Genomic DNA, 22,262 nt, shown 5'->3' on the forward strand with positions numbered 1-22,262 from the left:
GGCCTTATGGGTTTAAATGGGTTGAATCACTTGGTGTGTCTGCTCCCTGTTCTCCTAACCCACAATCGGTCTCGGAAGCAGCCAGTCTAACATTACCCACCATACCTCAGCAGCTTTGTTGGCACAACAAAGAGTGGAGTGAGCACTCAAATGACAAAAATATGGAGTTGCATAAAACAACCACCTCCCCTATTTGCAAACACAAAGACGGGCAGTCATGTAATGCTTCCTCTATATTTTTTCATTGTTCTGGATGTGCAGTTTTTCATCCTTACCTTCTCTCGTTATCATCTAACTTATAACGGGTTGAGCATCCTTTTTTTCCTGTGCTGTATATCTCTAACTCCATCTCAGTGCTGTTACTGTAGATTACATAGAAGGGTTGGATGGCATGTGCTTGACACTGTTTTTTGCTGTTTATGTATAATAACGATTTCTTATGTATAATATAATGCAATTCATAAGAAGTTGCAACAATGAATTGTGTTTGATAAACCACGTTACCAAAACGGTCGGACAGTTTGAGATCTCAGTAATTTAAATGCAGCCACCATCACTCATTCACGACGTGACAGATGCTGCAAAGTGCCGTTACAAGCAGCTCCCAGGGGAGTGCACAGATAACAGAGCAGGATTCAGCAGGAAGGAGGAGTAATGGGATGCACAGGGTTACTGGAAGATATGATTTCTATGTCAATCAACCCCAAGCCATGCAGGAACAGTTTTCCTTTAAAATTTTACAGTGCCCTCTTAGCACATTTATGTAAAGAAACAGGAAAAGCTTTGGTGACATATACGAGGGCATAATGTGTTTTGGGTGCTGCCCCTCTGGGTCTGTTTCATTGTGTCTAACTGGATTAGGATGGACAGATAGAGATGGAACCAGCAGGAAAATAATGGCATTAGTACCTGCAGACCGAGCACTAGTGATCCGCTGTCAATCCAAACTCACTCGGCCATGATTGACTAGTGATAAAGACTTTTAAACGAAGAGCACTTTGCCCTCCATGTGATAACCGTACATTTTAGGACGGGGCATTCACAATCTAACAGAGTACACTTTACATGTATTAGCATTGGTTGTTTTTAATGGTTTTGGGCCCATTGTAAATCAATCAGATGGAATCTCATCGTAAACCAGCTTTCCATTGACCATCTTTGCTCTGAGCAGCACAATGAGAAGTGACTGACTGGAAAGTGTTCAGTGAGGAGTGGGCTGTGTATCTTTTTTTTTTTTTCCCAGAATAATCAGTGGCTGTAGCCGCTTCCTATAAGCTGGCCAGAAATCTCCCTGTAAAAAGTAGAAATACCAGAGACAAGAAAAGATAGCAGAATGTAACGGTAATGGTGAATTTGTGAGCCTCAATCTGCTGAGATCTCCATTAAGTGGCAGCGAGCAGAGAGCCAGTCTGATAACCTTGCTGTCTGGGAGTCTGCTCTATCTGTTAAAAGAGGACATCATTGGATTAAGAATACACTCCTACAACCCAAAACATCTGATCTCCAACTGATACATGTCATTATTAATTACCAAGTGAAAATACAAATGGACAGACAGTCAAACACTGATTAAGCGCAGATGCATCTTGAAAGTCTTACAGTAACCTCCACTTCTGTAGTTTTTTTTTTTTTTTTTTTTTTTACACTCTTGTGCCTTTCAAAGGATTATTTTTGAAATGCCAGTGAGCTGCGTGTGCTGATACAGTCGTTTCTGTGGGTCTTATTGCTGTGATGGATGTCTGTGGTGGTTGTTTGTTGCATACAGATAACTGATTATGTTTAACTTGGTTGTCAGATTGAGTTGAGTTGTGTATTTTTTGTCTCAGTACTCTGTTCATTCAGTTTAATCCATTGAAAGCCGTCTACACATTCAACAAATACATGAAAGGCTTAGGGTCTAAGAGCAAACATGAATTTCAGCTGAGGTGGTGGCAAAAGTGACAAAATACAATTATTAAAGTATAAATTTGACATGCTTGTACTTGAGTATTTCCATTTTATGCTACTTTATACTTTCACTTATTAAAAAAATATTGTGCTCTCTGTTCTTCTGCATTCGCTTGACAGCTTTAGTTGCTGTTAGGATGATTTTACACAACAGAGAATATAACAAGCTTTTAAAGTTTAAAAAAAAGTAAAGATTAAACCAGTGCTTTCTTACTTTATTGGCTTATTATATCTAAAAACATTGTGCAGGGGTCATGTTTCAGGTATCTGTGATATTTTTTCCCCTTGTCAAATTCTGACAGGTCATTTCAGTAAATGTTTAAATGATCTAATATCTCGATTAGAGAAAAAAAGACCAAACACTGAGAACAGATTTCTTCATCAGAACTTAGTTTTTTATATTATCACATGAATCATGTAATTAACCCTCAGATATGTTATTGCTGTACTAAACTGTGTATAAAGCTCCACCTGCAGTAGCTACAATAGTAACTTGCTGTCGACACACTGATGCTTCACTATCAGTGTTATACTGAATAATGGCCAGCACTGTCACCTCACAGCTAGAAGATCCCTGACTCCAGCTCCCACATGAACCTACTGAGGATTAAGCGGTGTATAGATGATGGATGAATGTCCATAATAATGTTTCAGAGGGATCAAACCAGTACTTTTACTTTGTTACTTTAGCTGCACTTTGCTACTTATGTCCTTGAGAATGATTTTAAATGTAGGAAGTTTACTTGTCAGTGAACATCTCTATATTGCTGTAATGGAACTTTTGCTTAAGCAACAGACCTGAATACTTCTTCCACAACTACATGGGAAAATCCACTCAGTGGTGGTGGAATGTTTTTAGAGACATTTATTGATTAAAAACTTGACTTCCACACAGGGAAAGTCAGGAAGTCGTCAAACTCTTTGGGAACATTTATATCATGTCTGTTCAAAATTTCATGCCAGTCTGTCCAATGTTTGAGATATTTAATTTGGTACCATGTTGTGCAAAAACTGTCATTAACCTTAGAAACACAAGAAGCACTTGAATTTATTGCAATAGGGAGTAAAGCAGCATCTCTCTCAAAGACAAGAACAAGAGTGGCCGCTTATTTATAGCACAACAATGGACATAAAACTCTTTTCTATTGACTCTGTTTGGATGTTTCAACCAGTTTAACCTATGGAACTCCTCTTCACTGTATCTCTGAGTCTACTTTCCATGTGTTGTTAAAGCTGCTTCATGAGACTGAAACTCCATTCTTCAAAAGAGCCTGAGGTCTCTATTTTTGACTCTTCTTGCACAACACAAATACACATGCTGAGCTGAAGCAGTTGTCAGCTGTTGCCTAAAAAGACATGAGCATGTAAAAGGTTATGCATAGATAATTACCACAAAAATGATAACTTAATGGTTTACAACTAAGTTTTTCCCTACCATAGTGCAGGACCAACATTTACATCCCTAGAATCACATGGTGACTGAAAATACCATAAAAGAATGACTCAAGCATCAACTAGTGTTTAGTTTATTTATGACATTTACACAATTCTGTATCAGATCAGCATTTTCTGTCATAGTACCAAAGTGAAGAAAATCCTAAATGTGAAATATTTTAAAACATGCTCATTAGCTTTTAGACTGTGGCTGTTGATCTATCGAAAACTTTGAGTTGCTGCCTGAGTGCCAGATGTATGCAGCTGGAGATGACAGAGAACAAACAGACAGAGGACCATTTGTGATGAAAATAAAAGGAGGAAGAGATCCTGTAATGAGCGACCAGCCATGACAGCTGACTTAAGAATGGACGGCTGTAATCTCTCATTGAGGTGTTGGAAGGAAGTTTTACAAATGATTACACCAAGTCTATTGAATAACAAACATGATCTGGCAGATTGGTTTTTTTTCTTCACTCCCAATATTCTGTCTTAGAAATGTGATTGATATTAGTGTAAGTGAGATAATGTGCTGCTGGTATCAAAGCTTATTGCCTCTGTGTTATTTGAAAGGAAGCGCGGTGGCATGAATGAAGCTATTTGAATGCGGGGAGGAGAGAAAGTGAGCATTAACACAGTGGAAGTGGCGCTGTTCATTTGTCAGGAGATGGATTGCAGCCATTGAGAGGAAAAGCTTTTAATTTGGCTCTGGTGTGGTAATTAGGTTTCAATTCGCTGTGCTCACTAAGAGGAAAAGGGAGGGTAATGAAGTTAGTCATCTTACTGTGTGTGTTTGGAGGCAGTGGGGGTTAAGCATGCACAGCCCACAATTTTCAGCAGCCCACTCTGCCTCTCATGCCCTAATTCATTGTGTAATGCTGTTTATTGTGGGTATCAATGTACTTTTATGCATTAGTTAAGTGGCCTCGACACATTACTGTAATGGAGGATAGAACATGAAAACATACCGAAACCTGATCCACCTCCTCTCTCACTCTCTTCTTTATCTTATTAATGTCTCTCTGCCTCATACACAGTATTTTTCTCCCGTCTCACTTGTTCTCTATCATCTCCCCAAAGTCTGTTTCCCCTGATCTCCTTTTCTTTATGTCTGGACTGGGCTGATGTCACTAATGGCTCGTTACTCTGAAAAATAAAGGTTCTTCAATGGTTCTTCAAAGTATCATCAGCAATTGAAGAACCTCTTTATTTAGTGGATGATTCTTCATGTAACTTAAATAATTTGGGCGGGTCTTAAATACAAAATCTTCATTTGATGGTAGGTAATATAATGAAATTAGAGTTGCAACTATTGATATTTACATTATAAGTAAATCATTTGGTTTATAAAACATCAGAAAACGGTTAGAAATCCCTATCACACTTTCTCAGATCTCAAACTGACATCTTGTAATAAGTTGTTCTGTCTGATCATCAATCCAGAACCCAATATATTAAATGTATCTCAATGGAAATGCTGCTAATTCTTACAGTTGAACTTTTTTGTGATTAAAAAGTCTTATGATTTAAAAGAGTAAAGAACCATTTTAAAAAATGGTTCCTCAAAGAACACATTTCTGCTGAAATATGTCTTTGAGGTACCGTCAGCAGTTTCTTTGTGGCTCTAACAATGGTTCTTTTAGACTGTAAAAATATCCAATTCTAAAAACAGTTTTTCAAATAATTCCCTTTAATTTTACAGATTTTCCTAGTTGTGTTCAATTACAGATAACTAACAAATAACTCATAAAATCCAAGAAAAAAATATTTATTTAGATCTTGACTGTACAAATAAATAAATAATCCTACATATATCTAAATCAAATACCAAAAAAGTTAAAAAATCAGTATTTTGCAACTAATTAATTCTATTATTTAGTAGACTTTTTTTTTTTTACTGTGTTTAAATCAGGCAAAAATATCAGAATTTTACAGACATTTTAATTTAGGGATTGAAAAATAGTAAATCATTACTATGAGCATTTGAGCATTTTTTTTTCTGGCAGATTTGGCTGCCAAATTTTGATTCTTTTTTTAATTATTTAATAAATAAATAAATTTAGTGTATGGCATCACTGAGAAAACCATTTTTAGTTCCAAGACGCACCTTTATTTTTCTGAGTGCATAATAGGAGGAACAACGTAGTAGTAGAAGACATTAACATGGGAGAAGCGGTATTAATATAAACACAATTTTTGACAGAGATGAAGACTTTTGGGACTCACAAAGGTGAAACATGTCCTGGTAATAACAGAATGATCTCTGTTATGGAAAATGATGAACTTTTGTTTATGTGAAAATGAGCTTCGAGACATTTTTTCAGTATATCTTAATTTGTGTCTATGTAGCTTTTAATGTCCTGTACTGCTGAAGTGCCTCAGTGTCTCTGTGCACACTGATGGCGTATATTTGTGTGTGTGTGTGCATTTGTGTATTTCACAGTGGGCACAGTAGCCACATGACGACCCCTCTGTGACCCCTGGAAAGCATGTAGGCGCCGGGTTCAGTCTGACTTCTGTCACATGATCCTCTGCTGCCCTCCCGCTACATTCACAACGGAGTATTAAACTGAACCACACACACACACACACACACACACACACACACACACACACACACACACACACACACACACACACACACACACACACCAGTCCAAAACAGTCACACATGCTTTGTGCAAAAAACATCACACACACACCAATAAAAACTCTCTTTGTCTCCATGTGTAGATCTTTTTGCACACAGTATGGATACTAAACAATCGTTAACGCTCGGTTCCATGTTTGTTTTATGCAGCCTCCACAGCCAGATCTGTCCTGGTCTCTCATACTGAGGCAAAGCTGCTGATGCCCGATGGCTGCAAAGTTTTTTAAAACTCTAAACTCATTCACCGGCCTCACAGCGCTGTTATTCTCTCCCCGTCTGTCTGCTGACTGTGTGGGTTGTCATTAAGGGATTAGTGGGCTGAGAGACAGATGAGGTGGTCTCAGGTGGAGCTGGGTTTACTGTAAATAGAGGACGTGTGTCCTCTGTCAATCATTTCACTCTTTTTCACCCAAGTGGATTCAAAGCCCTCTGCAGAGTTTTAGTTGTGTCTCTGACGGGTCGATATCAGTTAATAGACTGTTAGTTAGCGAGCCAAGGCTGGCTTCCTCTTACCTCTCCCATCTCTCCCACGGTTAGGCCTCTGCTGTCCCAGCATCCTTGGTGTGTGTGGGCTGACTCCAGCCTGGCTTCCTGTTATAGAAATTAGCGGAACCATGTTCACCACACACATACATTCACACACACCCACCCTCAGCAGCCCTGCAGCCATAGGTGTGTGTGTGTGTGTGTGTGTGTGTGTGTGTGTGTGTCTGTGTGTGTCTGTGTGTCTGTGTGTGTGTGTGTGTGTCTGTCTGTGTGTGTGTGTGCGTGATATAGTCTGTGTGCTCACACAATAGAGTCGCCACATAAGAAAAATCAAGACTGGAGAAATGGAGAATGAAAGGGGATGTAATGTCACAGAATGCACGTCCTCAAACACTTACACTGAGGTAGTTGTAGGGCTGAGTTGAGCTAATGTCTTATTCTGGGACAGTTATTGGTGTTTTGTTTGCCAAAGAACTGACAAAAAATAGAGGCACCAATCCTGTACTGGTTAAGCACACCAAGAACTTCTTATGTCAGTTGCTGGGAGCAGGATAATTGTGACCAATATCCCCGACTAAAACTTTGTTTCTGCCTTTTTAAAAAAAAAACAAAAAAAACAACAACAACAACAAAAAAACAGATCGTGTCTGTCTAACCTGAAGAAGAAAAACCAGAGCTTCGGTCTAGACATGAAATCAAAGCAGCCGTATCTGGAGAGCCAGTGATGCATTTGTGTCATGTTCTGTGTTGATGTTTTGAACGGCGTTGCAAATTGCAGCTCATTGAACAATGTTCATAAAATGGAGACTGCCGTTTCCAATGGCATTCATAAACTGTATTAGATGTTTAAATATCGTAGCTGATGTTTATAAGTGCCATTGCGAACGCCAGTGCAGAGAGCCACATTCATAAGCACCAACTGCCATTTGCAACTGCATTTACACAGACTGAAGATATTAAAACATTAAACAGCGGGGAAAATGAGATAAACACTGACCTCAACTGCCTTCCAATAGTGGTTGGTGGGAGAGACGGATTGTCTCCTTGTGATGTAGTCCTTAACAAATGCCCAGAATAAACTAGAAGGAGCTTCAGTAACAGACATGGAACAGACAAGTACAGTGATGTAATGATGTGACACAGTGGCAAAGCTGGTTCTTAGAAATTTTGCAAGTAGAACCAACTCCAAAAATAGCCCCAGCTAGCACCCAGTTCACATTGGTTTAAACGGGGTATCAAGATGCCATGACCAGTTTAAAGCTCTGACAGTGGTGGACTAAAGAGTACAAGAATATCCTACTGACTAAACATAAAACTGCACTAATTGATATTATTATATCCACAAAACATCACATAACAGTGTGAGACAAGTGTAGTCCTTCATGATACTGAATCCACAGACATAGGTCTAGGTCATAGAGGTCTAAAAATCCAGAACAGACATGATGATGTGAATTTAGTTGAAATTTAATACGTTTACACGAGAAGATGAATCTCCAAAAACCAAAGAGCAGCCTTCATTGGATAATACTGTGTCATGTTGTAAAGCTATCTATCTCTTTGTTTTTAGGGGTCTGAACTGAAAAAATCATTCTTAAAAAACTCTAATTTGGGGGTATCTTTTTAAAATATCAATATACTGAAAACAATCTATCTTTTGACCTGGCTTTGACTTCATAAATTTGCACAAAACATGATAGCTCAATGCTGTCCAAGCATGATCTGACAGAGATGCAAAGATCTTCTTGTAAATGTCTCCCGACAATGTTCATTTGTGCTGAGATGAGATGACTGTTTCCACCATCCAGTCTGTTTTCCTCTGTGGATTAGCTGCTGCCAGGTGTCGTTTTCTCTCCTGTTTGTGACCTTATATTCACCTTTCTGTTACCATCAGAAATCTCTTGAGTTAATCTGTGAACAGGACTTTTTTGGCCTGCTAGACATTTGTCTTTTTACAGGACTTTCACTAATTAGAGCTCTATTAATGTGTTCATCCCCTGATGATGTGCTCACTATGGTTCTTACTGATTGTAGTTTTCATGCACTGCCTCCTTAGAAACCTTTATTATTACTCCGCCAAGGAACGGTGGAGGTATGTGACAATCAGCGTACATCTGTCTGTGTGAAACATTACTCAAAAACGTACTAAGGGATTTGGTATGAAAATTTCAGGGAAGGTCAGAAATGACACAAGGACCAAGTGATTAGATTTTCACTGTGGGGCTAGTAGTTGTGATACAGTAAATCTAAATTGTTTGTTTTAATTCTACATAAAAGCAAATACCCTACTGTTAAGCTTAGAAGTACTACAAATATTTTAAGTTTATACAATTTGAATTCATTCAATATTTCAATGGTATTACACAAGGGTGTTCTATCTTCTGTTTTATATTGTATAAATCTGCAAACTGCAGCTTCAAATAGAGTGAAATACGAATGATATGACGTTTGACAAGCGTCTGTATTTGCATAATGTTCAGTATTAGGTTCCTCTAATATTTCTTTACCTGAATTGAACTGTACTTGAAGTTACTGTGAACATCTGTGCAAATATCCACAAGTTCGAAGCTGTGATTTCCTCATATTAAATTCAACGATCTTTCATTTTAGAAAAATTTATTGCATATGTGTGAGATCAACGCTAACACCTTGGGACAAGATCATCACAGACTTAATAAAGCTTTGTGAAGTATCAGCCTGAGTTTGTTCGACACAAAATTAGCAATACCTGCTTCAAGCAAAATCCTGAGGTCTCCGTCAGCGTAGTCGTCCCACAGCTGGTACATGTAAAGAACGGGGTCCTTTTCATAAGTGATATAATACCAGTTAGTCATGATGGGAGCTCTGGAGAGGACCATTCCTCTCCACTCATTCCTTCTCTCCATCTTCCTTTTCAAACAAATGCTCCACAGCTTTGCCCACCAGTTCCTCCACCTCTGAAGGGATTTTGATTTTATTGTTTACTGTGGAGACAAGTGAAAGAATTAAAGTAAGAAAGATGACGATTTATAACCCAGAATTTATGATCTGAAAATTGTTGATTAACCAACTATAAAATGATCGCAACTCACCAACCTTTTCTGACAAGATTTGCAGCTTTGATACTCTCATCCATGAAGAACTCAATGCCACAGACGCAGTCATAGCCGTCATATTTCACCATGAAGAGAGAAGGATTTACACTGTCTGTCAAGTGCTGTTCCTTTCCATTAGCTCTGATTTCCCCCTCACGCCAGTTATGCTGAATGCAGACTCCCAAAATGCAGTTGGAGTCTGGGGTTACTGTGTCACTCAGTTCCCCGCTGCTTCGTTTCCTGGTAAAACAAGACAAATATGTAGGTCTGTGTGTATAAAGCTTAAAATCAAGTATCTGCCTTACATATAAGCTGAAATAACTTATGTTTCTTAATCTGCAACGTTACCACAATCAGAACATAAATATGTTTTCTATTTTTAAATGTAGCTGAATTAAAACACAGTAAGATTTTTGTTACAAATTCCAGCTATTACTCAATATTACCTATTAGATAACTGCAGTGACTTCCACCTGGTTTAACCTCTTTTTTCCTTGTTCTAGTCCTGATTTGATGTGGAAAAAGCTCCTCATTGCTCACAACAACAATTTGACTTCTGACACTTCTACTTGGATCTGATTCCATGTTTCCTGCTATCTCAGTGCTACTGATTCTGCAATATTCTGCTGGAAACTTGAGGCACAGACATATTTATAGCAGGTGAACAGGCTTAATTTACTTGGACATTCCTCTGATGAGTCGACTAAAAGAGTGTTTTTTGAACGCTGCTTCAGTGGAAAGGAAATCTGACCTTTTGTATGAAGTAGTTAAAACCTAGAAATAGTGCAGAATCTTAAATATTTCCTCTTTGTCACATGTCCTAACTTAGTGTGATTTTATCTTTACGATTTCCCAGTTTATATGAACATCTGCCAGACTTCCAATGTTGTCTGAGACTTTTGGACTCCACTGTATGTAATTATCACATGACTGCAGTTCTCCTCAGCTCTATGATGCATTTTACAAACTTGGTCCCACTCTCACATCATGTTTTCAGCGGCAGCAGGCAGCAGTTTTAAGCAAAAAAGCTCAGTGACAACTAGTGACAACACCGTGGAGCATTTTGGCACCTATTATTCCCTCAGGAGTTAGTGGTAGACAAAAACAGAGCTGATATGAGAGTGAATATTGGACTTAGTTTTTTTACGTGGACACAATCATGACTCATGTTGCTGCAATTGTTGTTGACATGTCCGCCATAAGAGCTACAGGCCAACAATTCTGTAGGTTATATTTACGGCTTATTGCAATCCCACCAACATGGACAAAAAATAACCACTGCTGCTTTAAATAATGTATTTGTGCACATTATTTGTGTTAAACTATTGAAGAAAACGCAGCAGTAGCTCTTTTAAAGGCTTCTGGGTATCAATTAAGGCTTATTTGAGCAGGTTAACTATATTATCATGCCCTCTCCGAATCTCTGTGCTCCAAGTGATGACCACTTTGACTGGTGCTTTAATGAAGCTGACTTTTAAGAGGAATAAGTGATTGATGCTTTAAAGTAAATGGAATTTCCTCCTCATTTTGCAACACTTTAAAATCTGCTTGAATAAACAAATAAATTTGGAATTTAGTGAAACATACCACCATAATCACTTACTCTCCTAAAGAAAGACTTTATTTCATAATGATGGGTTGTAGAAACAAATTCTGTATTTTATACAGTGGTGGAAAAAGTTTCCAGATACCCTTAAAATTTTACACAATCTCAAATATTATCATGAATTATTTGTGGAAAAATCTTTTTTGTGTTTCGAAGGGTGTGGCTGCATTAGACAGACACGAACACAAATTGTATTTTTTTTGTTTATTGTTTACAAGAAAAACTAACAAAACTAAATTCTACCAAAATGACCCAATACTCAAAATTTCTTATATTTATGGAACCAATCAATTTTAAATTTTAAATGACTCTTTTAGGATTTGTTTAGTAATATGGCTGTGATTATACTAAAAGAAACTGCACTTTAAGACCCAAGAGTAATTCTTAATGCCATACGCATACAAATGTATGGGGTGTCCGAAAACTTTTTTCCACCACTCTGTGTTTTCCCACTATTGCTTTGCATGAAATACTAATTGAGTTTAAGAGGAATAAATCCTTTTACCCTTTGCTTCCTTTAAATGGAAAGCAGTGCATATGTTGTTGTTACAGTAACTCTGGTTTACAGGGTATCTGAGGCGCCTAAGAGATGCAGGTGTAACAGGAGCGCAGCACAGTGCAAGGTGTAATTTATAGGTAGAGAGGAGTGGAGAAGGTAAGGAGGGTGAGGTTTCAGAACATGGACTAATAACCTCGCGGCGTCACTCAATCCACAGCGATTGTGCCGGAGCTCCTTGGCTGCGTTGTCATAGCAATCTGAGCAGCATTGTTCCCATACGTGGCCCAGGGCAGTGGTTCATGAAGGAAGTATTTTCTTAACTGACAATAAAAAGCACAATAACAAGGTGTAAGCGAGCAGTTTGATCATGTTTATTCCACAAAAGATTCAGTTTAGAGACGGCGGATGGATTTCCTTATGCTCCAGTGCGGTTAGACTGTGTGAAAGTCTCAGGCTGAATATGTGGTCACACGATAGATGTAGCTCACACTTAGGAGATTTACATTATACAAAACAGTGGAAGGACTTCTTTCTCACATATCTTCCATATTTGGATTTGATTGTCTATGATTGTAAGGGTCAAAGTGTCCGAGCTCAGAGTGATGTAACTGGCTAAGCTTGGGCCCACATTGACTCCAGGACCCTCACAATGGCACAGTAAACACATTGTACTGAAACCAGCCTGAAAAACCCCCACCCTGCTCTGCTCGTGTGGTGGCCCAGCGTGGAGGGAGGCCGCCGGGATGCTATCTGCCTCGCTCATCAGCAGGTCAGAAGAACAAACCCCAAGAAGGACTTGAATGGAGAGGAATGTGAAAAGGTTTTAGTTGCACTGAGAGCTTGATAGATTGAGGAAGAAATGGGAAACTTCCTGATATTTCATTCACTGATATCATCCAAATGTAGCTCTTTTTTGCCGGCAGGGCCCCCTTTTTATGTCCTTGAAATGATGTTTATGTCACGAAGTTGCAATAGAAGTCCCATTTGGAGATAAATGTAATGCCAAGGAGTGTTTCTGCAAAGTCGCAAAATATTAGTATGAAATCTATCTGTACAATGTTCACTGACAACATACTGTAATTCGTATATTTTTTTACACAATAGTCACTTGAATTATATCCACTTGCAGCAGTTAATGCTTTTTTATGGCTATTTTAAGCATTCACAGCACTTAGTTATGGTTATCAAAAAGTGTATGTGTCCACTGTAAATTCTGTGCTTTCTCTCCACCAGCCAAAAGTAAACACTTCCTTTTAGTTCCTTTTATTTAAAGAAAGATCTTGGGTAAATACAAAGCGAGAACAAATAAGTTTCTGTCAGAATGTATTAGGCAAAAAAACCCCAAACAATATACATGCTGTTTCCCTGAGTCAGTGCTAAAAAAAAGTACTAATTACCTTTATACGTAATTTTCTTACTTTCTTCTCTTTTTCTTGGTGCTATCCTTTTTAAAATCCTTCACTTACCCGGTCTTGCCTCCTTTCACCATAAATAACAGACTACATTCAACATTCATTAGGTCCTCTCTATATACTGTATACTTGAAATCTTATTAAATTGCTCCTCTTGGACAAATAATTTTCTCTCTGCAAGTGACACACAATTACTTCAGGCTTTTTCAAACACAATTTCAACTTTTTGACATAATAATCCTCAGCTTCTTTAATTTTCTTTCTTTCTGTGTCAGTAGTACTTAGTTTAGACTGAAATAAGAGCAAATTTAAGACTGCATTAATACTAAAGGCCAGTCTGGCTCCATTACATCCACTGTTTAGTCAGATGTGCAACCAAGCAAAAATCATCCCGTCACAGATACTCTTGTTGGCACATTACTTCATTTATTATAGATGTTTGATGCTTTGTGATTGCAGATTTGTAATTTCTTCATTTTTTAATAGATTTTTTGATGGTATTAGATTTGTGTCAATTATGAGCAAAGGACTGGACATATTTTGGATAGTTTTTTTAAAGTTTTTTTTTTTTTTAACAATTTATTACAAATGCACATGCACAAAAATATTGATTTGTGCTTCTAATCTTTCTTTGCACATTTAGAATTGATACACGTTTCCTCTCAAATTTTCAGTTGTTTTGGCAAATGGTGCAGAATCCTTCCTTTATTTGCATAACGTGTCAGTCATAGATCTTAAATACGAGTACGTGTAGGTGTGTGTTTGCTTGTGCAAGTGATTGGCTGATGGAGTTAAACTGTTTAGGAAACTGGCCCACTGAGTCGTAGCAGCAGCAAAAGCCTGCGGTGATCTGTGTGCACACAAAATGGCTTCATTATATCAGGGCTTTATAAAAGACAATACAACAGGGTGTTGTGGCCGACGCAACAATAGCGGTGAAATTAAAGATGTGAAGAAGTCGGTGGAGGCTGTGTGTAAATGGTTCCAGGGAGCTGTAGGGGGGAAGGTGGGTTTAAAGCAGCAGAAGCTACAGGTGAGACAGATCCATGTCTGTCACTCTCTTTTCTTCTTCACTGCCTGTTTTTCTCCCGCTGCTCACATCCATGTCTCCAATTTCTCTTGGCCCGATTTCCGTCCCTCGCCCCACCTAAGTGTGTGAAAGTGTTTGTGAGTGTGTTTGTATCTCATGCAGTGTGAGATTGCTGTTTGTGAATTTTAGAGTCAAAAGAGTAAAGACTAACTGCCACAAACAATCAGTCGTCGCACATAACACACTGGTGGTAGAAGGGTTAAAGAGACGCTGCACAAATTGTAAAAAAAAAAACAAAAAAAAAAACAAAGAGAAAAGCAATAAAAAGGACAGGAAATGAAAAGCAGCTTTATGTGGCAGGTGATAAGACGTGCACTCGTCAAAAAGGCAATCAACTCAAATAAAAAAAGTGCAACAGAAATGTGAGAAACAAGAAAGATAGCTGCATGTGTCACATCGGAATGCCTTTGCAATCAAAATCAAAGTTTCATGAGTTTGTGTGTAATCCTGTGTGTGGGTCCCTGTATGTCCAGTTTTGCATATTTAATTCATAATCAATTCCCAGTGCAGTCATTTCCACTGTGAGATATCAGAAGTGAGATCTGCCTGGAGGAGGTGAGTGCTGTAAAAGTGCTGGAGGTGCAACATGAGCTGGATGATTCAATGCTGAGCCTCTAAAGCTCTGCTCCACTCAGGACAACCTGATCATTTAAATAAACAAACATCAGCGCTCAACATTCTCTTCCTTCTTTTCCAAACTTGCCATTCTCGTTCTCGCTGCTTCCCTTGCTCGTCTTTCATCATGGCTTCCTCTTTCTGTCTGTTTTACTGTTGTTCTGCACCGCAACAGCTCTCTTGGTGCTTCTCATTTCGTTCTGTTCTCTCATTCTGCGCTTGTTTCTCTCCAGCGACTGGTTCGCAGCCAAAGGGGCCTCTGCTCTGAGCTGTCGTATGCTCTGTAGGTCACTTGAAGGTCAGCTGAGAGGCAACATTAACAGCAGAGATACTCGGCCTGCAGCATCGAACCCTAGAAGTGATTATCTCCACTCTCTCCCGCATGCTCGCTCATGGCCATCATAGGACACAGTTATTTGTTCGAGTTGCAAAACATAAATGAATGAAGTGATGTGTTGATGGCAAAGAAATCAGCTTGATCCTTCAAGCTAAAGACTTGCCCTTTTTAAAACACTGTAGTGAAAGTGAAGGTAACTGTGTAAGTAGTAAGTTATAGTAAACTCGTGGACAATGAGAGTGCTCCTCTGACAGATGATGTGATAAAACTGATAAAACAGTTAAATTCCTTGATGGTGCCCAGAGATCTTCAGGTAGTCATGTGCTCTGTCAAATCTGCTCACTCATGTGAAACAGCGTATTGTTGGTGTGTCTACATGTGTGCAATTTTGAGCAGATTTCTTTCTCCTGAAGTGTCCTTGAGCAAAATTCGGACTGCCTGCCAGCTGATGCTCTGATCAGTAGTTGATCCTGACCTCTGACTTCAGAGACGTCAGACAGACTTCCCTGCAGCAGTCATGTTACTCTCTATCTGAGAGTGGTTGTCAAGGTTCATTTTTCCTGTCTCATTCATTGGATTTAGCCATATTAAAGTGATTGTGCAACACATTAGCCAATTACCCGAGAATGTCAATGCACCGCTTTAACAAACTGCTTGTCAAATGTTGAATCTCCTCTTGAAACTCCTCTCTGATGCTGGATTGGGCTGAGCAGCATTTGACGTTTTCCCCGTCCCCTGCCATAGTGAGGTTGACATTTTTGATTTTAATGTCCACGACAACCATTAACTACCTGCAAAAGTAATGGTATTCCAACATTATTTGGCTGTACTTTGTAAACAACAAAAAATGTACCTGCTTAACTCAGCATGTTAGCATTGTCATTGTGAGCATGTCGTATTTAGCTCAAAGCACCACGAGTATGCCGAAATACAGAAGTACAGCCATGCTAGAGGCTGTGTGAGACTTTTTTTTTTTTTTTTTTTTTTTTGCATGACTACCGCCATTACACGATTAAATGTTGGAAAAAAATGTTTTTACACTTGGCTGAGGAAGAAAAGGTGATGTATAAGCAAAGGTGGAGCCTTTTCTTGCTATTATATTGCTAATGTATTTTTATACATTGACCCTCCACAACATTAAAACCACTGACAAATGAAGTAAATAACATTGATCATCTCATTACAATGCAATGGTCTGAACTTTGGGTCCTGGTGTTCATCTGGATATTATGTTAACTTTTATGCACCACCTAAACATTGTTCCAGATCCAGCACCCAAAGGATCCAACTTTTTCAGAGCTGTTTAACCAACACAGTATTAGCCAGGTGGTTTTAATGTTGTGGCTGTTGAGTGTCAATAAACACATTTGGCAATTACATACCTCAAGACTGTCACAGTGGGTGTAGTCTGCTCTGTGTGAAGTTTCAGAGTAATGGCCAGTTGGCTTAGTTGGTCCGAACATAGTCAACAAAACTACGTTCTTTCTCCAGAGCTCTAGTTAGTGCTGGAGAATGGTCAGACTGCATCTCATAGTCAGTCTGCCATAGTGAAAAAAAAAGCTCTGGCTTGTTTGTATTCCTTCATTCCAATCGCAGTTGTCTTGGGAGGAGCTAAGCCCAGGATGCAGCAATGGTACTGCTGCAAATGCTACTAGCCACAGGGGAATTGTTTTGGTGGAACATTTGCACACAGGGAGGCAGACATTGTCATTGAAATGACTAATTCACCCAAAGATGTATGAACTTTTTGCAGCATGTAGGTTGTGAGCTTAGAGGTCGTTGCCGTTATTTCCCATAATGAAAGGGTTGCTGAAAATGCAAACATACAGATAGTGTATGAGGAGGTAAAAGCTGAGGGAAATGTGGACCAGAAATATGGGTCTCATACCTGCAGTATACATTCAGTGAGTCAGAAATAATTGAATGCTTCCCTTCCGATGTTAAGGTTGTAAGTTTAATAGGAAGTTCGTAGAAAGTAGCCTTTGCTGAAACAGAATTATTATTAGGTAATCATAAGATCCTAAGGTAGTGATCACCATACATCTATTGAAACTTCTGGAATGACTGAAAACTAAAATCAGGCCTGTTTGGACCAATGAGGAGATGCTAATCTTTCTCAAATGATTACATGAAACAAATATAAAAGTCCTATTTGCATCATGTTTTTTTTTTTTTTAACATTTGTTAATGTTGGTGAAGTGAATACAGCTCTTTTAATTATCGTTTAATTATTACATTATCTCATTATGTCCTGCTCTTCTGTTAAAGCACTCACTCAGTTTTTAAATTCTGTGCAATATATGAATAGAAACTTAACTTTTACATCTATCATTTATCTCAAACCATTTAGAACAGGGTCAAATAATTTTGTCTTACGATGCATCGTACAAACTAGTTTGTTTCAAGAAAGACATATATAGGGCAGGATAGGTGCAACGTACCTGAGATGTTGTGTCCCTCCTTCTCTCTTTTCTGCCCTCTCGGCCTAGATACCCCACCTCTCAGATTTCCTGAGGGCTGAGCCCTGGGCTTTTTGTCAACTTTGTTATAAGATAGTGGGGCCCAGACGCCCAGTCCCAGGGGCCCTAACACACAGCACACTAGCTTAGTGCCTACAGTGTAGCACTGTCAGGCAGATGTATTTCTCCCTCCCTCTGCTCTGGACCCTCCCTCCTCCTTTCATTGGCGCAACAGGCAGAAGAAAAGAAGAAAAGAGGTGATTGTAGACAAGAGGGATGAATTTGTCTGCCTCAGACAGGAGAAGAAAAGCAGTTTGAAAGGGAATTGCCAGTGGTTGTGGATCGGGTGGTTGGAGGGTGTCCCACTTTTCAGAGAGAATGCACCGTGTGTCAGCATGTTCTACCTTTTCTGCTGAGCCCAGTCAGTCACACTGTGTGTGTGTGTGTGTGTGTGTGTGTGTGTGTGTGTGTGTGTGTGTGTGTGTGTTTGTGTACAGTGTGTGCTGGAGTGTGCACATCATGGAAGGTAAACCACTGACACATTTCCATATTCACATTAGTTCACTCAGTGAGAGTATGTCAGTGTGTCTGTGGATATGTAAGTTTTGTCGGTGACATTCATTTCTCCCTTGGGATTTTGAAGATCAATAATGCTAGCCCTCTCTTTCTCTTTTCTGTTACTGCTTTTTGTGCATTTCAATCCTCTTGAGATCCCAGCAGAAAAAAAAAAACCCTTGTGTGTCAAACCTAGAGCTCACTGACGCTCATCCCAGACTACAATAGAACACCACTGGAGCAGATCTGAGATATCTCACTTTTTTACTACTTAATGAAAACACAATGACAGAATGAAGGATATTTTTCTTGTGGTTATTCAGTAATTGGTCTGCACTTACACAGTGCCTTTTTAACCTTTTTTTTTTTTTTTTTTTTTTTTTTTTTTTTTACAATGTGTGTCCCATTCACCCATTCACTGGTGGTGGTGGAGTAGCCATGCAAAGTGCTCGCCTGTTGTGAGGCAGGTTAGTTTTACCCTACTGATGATGCGTTGTTGCAATAGTAATCCTGCTCAGTATGAGACAAATTGCAGGTTGTGGCATTAGGAGTATGTTCTTGGCTGAGGAGCCAATGGTGTGAAGCTACCATCTATGGGATTATGACTGAACACCTTTAAAGTCAGAATCTCGCCTAGACGTGACAGGTGCTAAGGACACTTTTGCACTTGCAGGGGCTGGGGATCAAATCGCCAAACTTATGAGTAATGGACAACCCACTCCACGTACTAATAGGCCACAGGAGCCTGGACAAGCATGCAGACAAATTAGTTTTAGGTAGTCTGAATCATTTTGGTGGTGATACTCACCATTCTACAGCAACACAATGCAGCTATTGAGTTAGAGCCATAGTAAAGACAAGTGCTGCGTTCAAAGGACAATCAACAGTTTTCTTTAATTAATTTCAATGTACGGTTTCTATTTTCCTCAGAAAGATGTTAAAGTTGTCTTTTCTTTTCCACATGTGGACATTTGGGTGTGTGTGTCACTTTGATGTCAGGAAGATATGGCAGCAGGATGCATTATAGGAAAGAAACAGGGCGATGCTTTGGGCAGTGTTCTGCTGGGAAACTTTGGGCCCTGGCATTTATGCACATATTACTTTTATATGTACCATTTACCTAAACATTTCAAACCACAGACACTTCTCACTTCATGGCAACAGCATTCCCAGATGACAGTGGCCTCTTTCACCAGGGTAATGCGCACTTTCACACTACAAAAATAGATTTGGAATAGTTTGAGGAACACAACAAAGAATTCAAGGTGTTCACTTGGCCTCCAAATTCCCAAGATCTAAATTTGATCTCACATCTGTCCAATGTACAGAGACTATTTCCAAGACCTAAAGATTCTGCTGTTAATGTCTTGGTGTCGGATACCACAGGACACCTTCAGAAGTCTGTGGAGTCCATGTCTCAGTGAATTACAGCTGTTTTGACAGCATGAGGGGAATCCACACAATATCAGGCAGGCGATTTTAATGTTGTGGTAGGAATGGTACAGTATCCCAAACTACAGCATCCATGGTTCCAGCAGTACCAGCAGTATCACTACATTCACCAGAATTCAAAATTTATGCACTAATGCTATACGATGTACTGACTTCATTGTTGAGTGTAAATTTTAGACTGACAATTGGATTGAATTGTTCTAGACCCCCATAATCATTAGGAAAAGCTCATATAAATATACATATTTTACACATACATTACCCTTTAAAAGTTTGAAGTCACCCAGACAATTTCATGTTTTCCATGAAAACTCTACTTTTTAACTGCACAAAGGTTCTAATCATCGATTAGCCTTTCAACATGATTAGCTAACACAATGTAGCATTAGAACACAGGAGTGATGGTTGCTGGAAATGTTCCTCTGTACCCCTATGTAGATATTCCATTAAAAAATCAGCCGTTTACAGCAAAAAATAGTCATTTACCACATTAATGATGTCTAGATTGTATTTCTGATTCATTTAATGTTATCTTTATTGAAAAAAAATGCTTTCAAAAAAATATGGACATTTCTATGTGACTCCAAACTTTTGAATGGTAGTCTATGTGCATAGTAAACATATTTATTATTACTTTTTTCATTACCCTTGAAATCCTACATCTTCCTATTGTTCACCATCAAGCTAAATTATAAGCTAGTTTTTGGCATCTTAAAGAGTTCAAGCTCTCCAATAACTGAGGACACTCTTACACCTAACAAGACAAATTTTCTGAAATATATTCTCAGTGTATTTATGCATGTGTCATTTACAATCAGTCATGTAATTTATACTGCATGTAATCAGAACCTAATGAATCTTGGGCTCGCCATATTGCAAAAAGAAAACATTTTTCAAATTCATTTTAACTCTGAATAAAAATACCATTCTGAAAACACAACTTATAGCAATTTATTGGGCAAACTATTTCACGGGTTTCCCTTTTCTATAACAGAAAAAACTAATTGCATGCTAAATTATATTTATATGTTTCCTGCCAAAATCTCTGACAAAACTCTGCTTTTAAATCAAAATCCATAATACTGAATACTAAAATAGAGTTTTTAATTTTGTATATAATGTTCTCACTGCTTGGTGGTTTTGAGTTAAGTAGTGTCTCTTCACAAAAACGACCTCAGCTTCAGCTCTCGAGGATCCAGAAATAATGTGGATGAGTTGTTTTCTCCCCCTTCTGGTCGGTGCCCCCTTCGCTTCATCATTATTAGTTCTTTGCACTGGATAAAACTTCCCTTTCATCTCCTCTATCACCATCTGTCTGCTAAGTCACTCCTCTGAAGTCACTTCTGTCCTTGTTTTTGAATTCCTGTAATTGAATTTGGTAGAAAAACAAACGGTCCAAAGAGATGTTACCGCACAGAGGTGGGAGTTCTAAATCTCCCTTGTGAGCTGATTTAGGATGCCCACCCAGTCCTACAACCGTCAGTCCACAAAGGTCCTCCGAGAGGTTCACCTTTCCGAAGTGGCTCTTACTGCTCGGCTGCTTTTTATCTCCTCTTTACGGGGGAAAGGCTTGTGTTTTCGCTCTGTCATATTTTCGGGGAGGACATGGCTGCACAAGGTGACTGTGAAAGAGTCTGTGGGAGGCCTTGGAAGAATTACAGGGTAAGTGCTTCCAGGGTTAGAGGTTGGGGGAGTCTTGAGAGGAGGCTGCAGGCTGCACTTCAGTTGACCCTTAACTCCGTGTCTCAGAGCTCAGCGTCTCGGGCCAGAAACTCCCTTTAGCTTTCTGAAGAACTCCTGCACATACAGACATTTCATAGCTCAAACTTGTCTCAGAGACAATACTGAGATGCTCCAATATGTATGTTTTTGCATGTTTACCGTGCTGCTGATGCTACTTTTCATACAAATGCCACACTTTTTAAAATGCTTAGCGTGTAGGCTTCCACCGGGTTTCATGCTTTTTTCCCTCCTGTATTAAATATTATACAACTAAGAAAATCTTCAGATAATAAAAATCTGTTATTATTAAGTATTTATGTTAAAATTCTGTTCTTAAAGCTTTTACAATGTGCAAAAACACAGTTTTATATGCTTAGTTTCTGAAGCAGCTGTGGCATTCATTGTGATGAATTATCTGCAGTAAGCAACAAGCCTGAGAAAACCCTTGTGCGATATCATTCAAAATTAAATGGCTTTACAAGAACTTCACTGTTATTCAGTAGAAGTGCAGGGCACACAGTGTACCCAGTTTGTCACCTGCTGGTAGAAAGCCGTGGTTTGTGGATTGATTTTGTAACTGAAAACAAATCACCTCTCAGGCGGGCAGAAACAGGGTTGGCAGTGATGTCTTATATCACTGTTGGGTTAGCCTCATGTACCAGACTGATCATGAAAAAGCCAATTTCATAAGTGTATTATCCAATGAGCAGATGCATCTGGTTAAGTAACTGTGGCTCCCACAGTTACTTAACCAGCTGCATCTGCTCATGGCTCAGCCAGCTCAGTTTCTGGTAACGGAGCTAATCTCCCCTCCCAAGTAAAGGAACCCGTTTATTAGAAAGTGGTGGTTTGTGTCAACAAAAATGAGAGGAGGAACTCGAATACACTGAAACTGTTCTATTGAGTGCAAATGCTGCCTTGAAA

At 39.0% G+C, this 22,262-nt stretch overlaps 1 pseudogene; it reads right to left on the reverse strand.

Annotated features, from left to right (window-relative positions):
- Nucleotides 1-21,206, reverse strand: part of LOC129348941 (spindlin-1-like) — a 35,265-nt pseudogene extending 14,059 nt beyond the window's left edge.
- Nucleotides 21,207-22,262: the final 1,056 nt, after the last annotated feature.

The sequence above is a fragment of the Amphiprion ocellaris genome, chromosome 5, assembly GCF_022539595.1.
Source record: "Amphiprion ocellaris isolate individual 3 ecotype Okinawa chromosome 5, ASM2253959v1, whole genome shotgun sequence".
Lineage (NCBI taxonomy): Eukaryota > Metazoa > Chordata > Actinopteri > Pomacentridae > Amphiprion > Amphiprion ocellaris.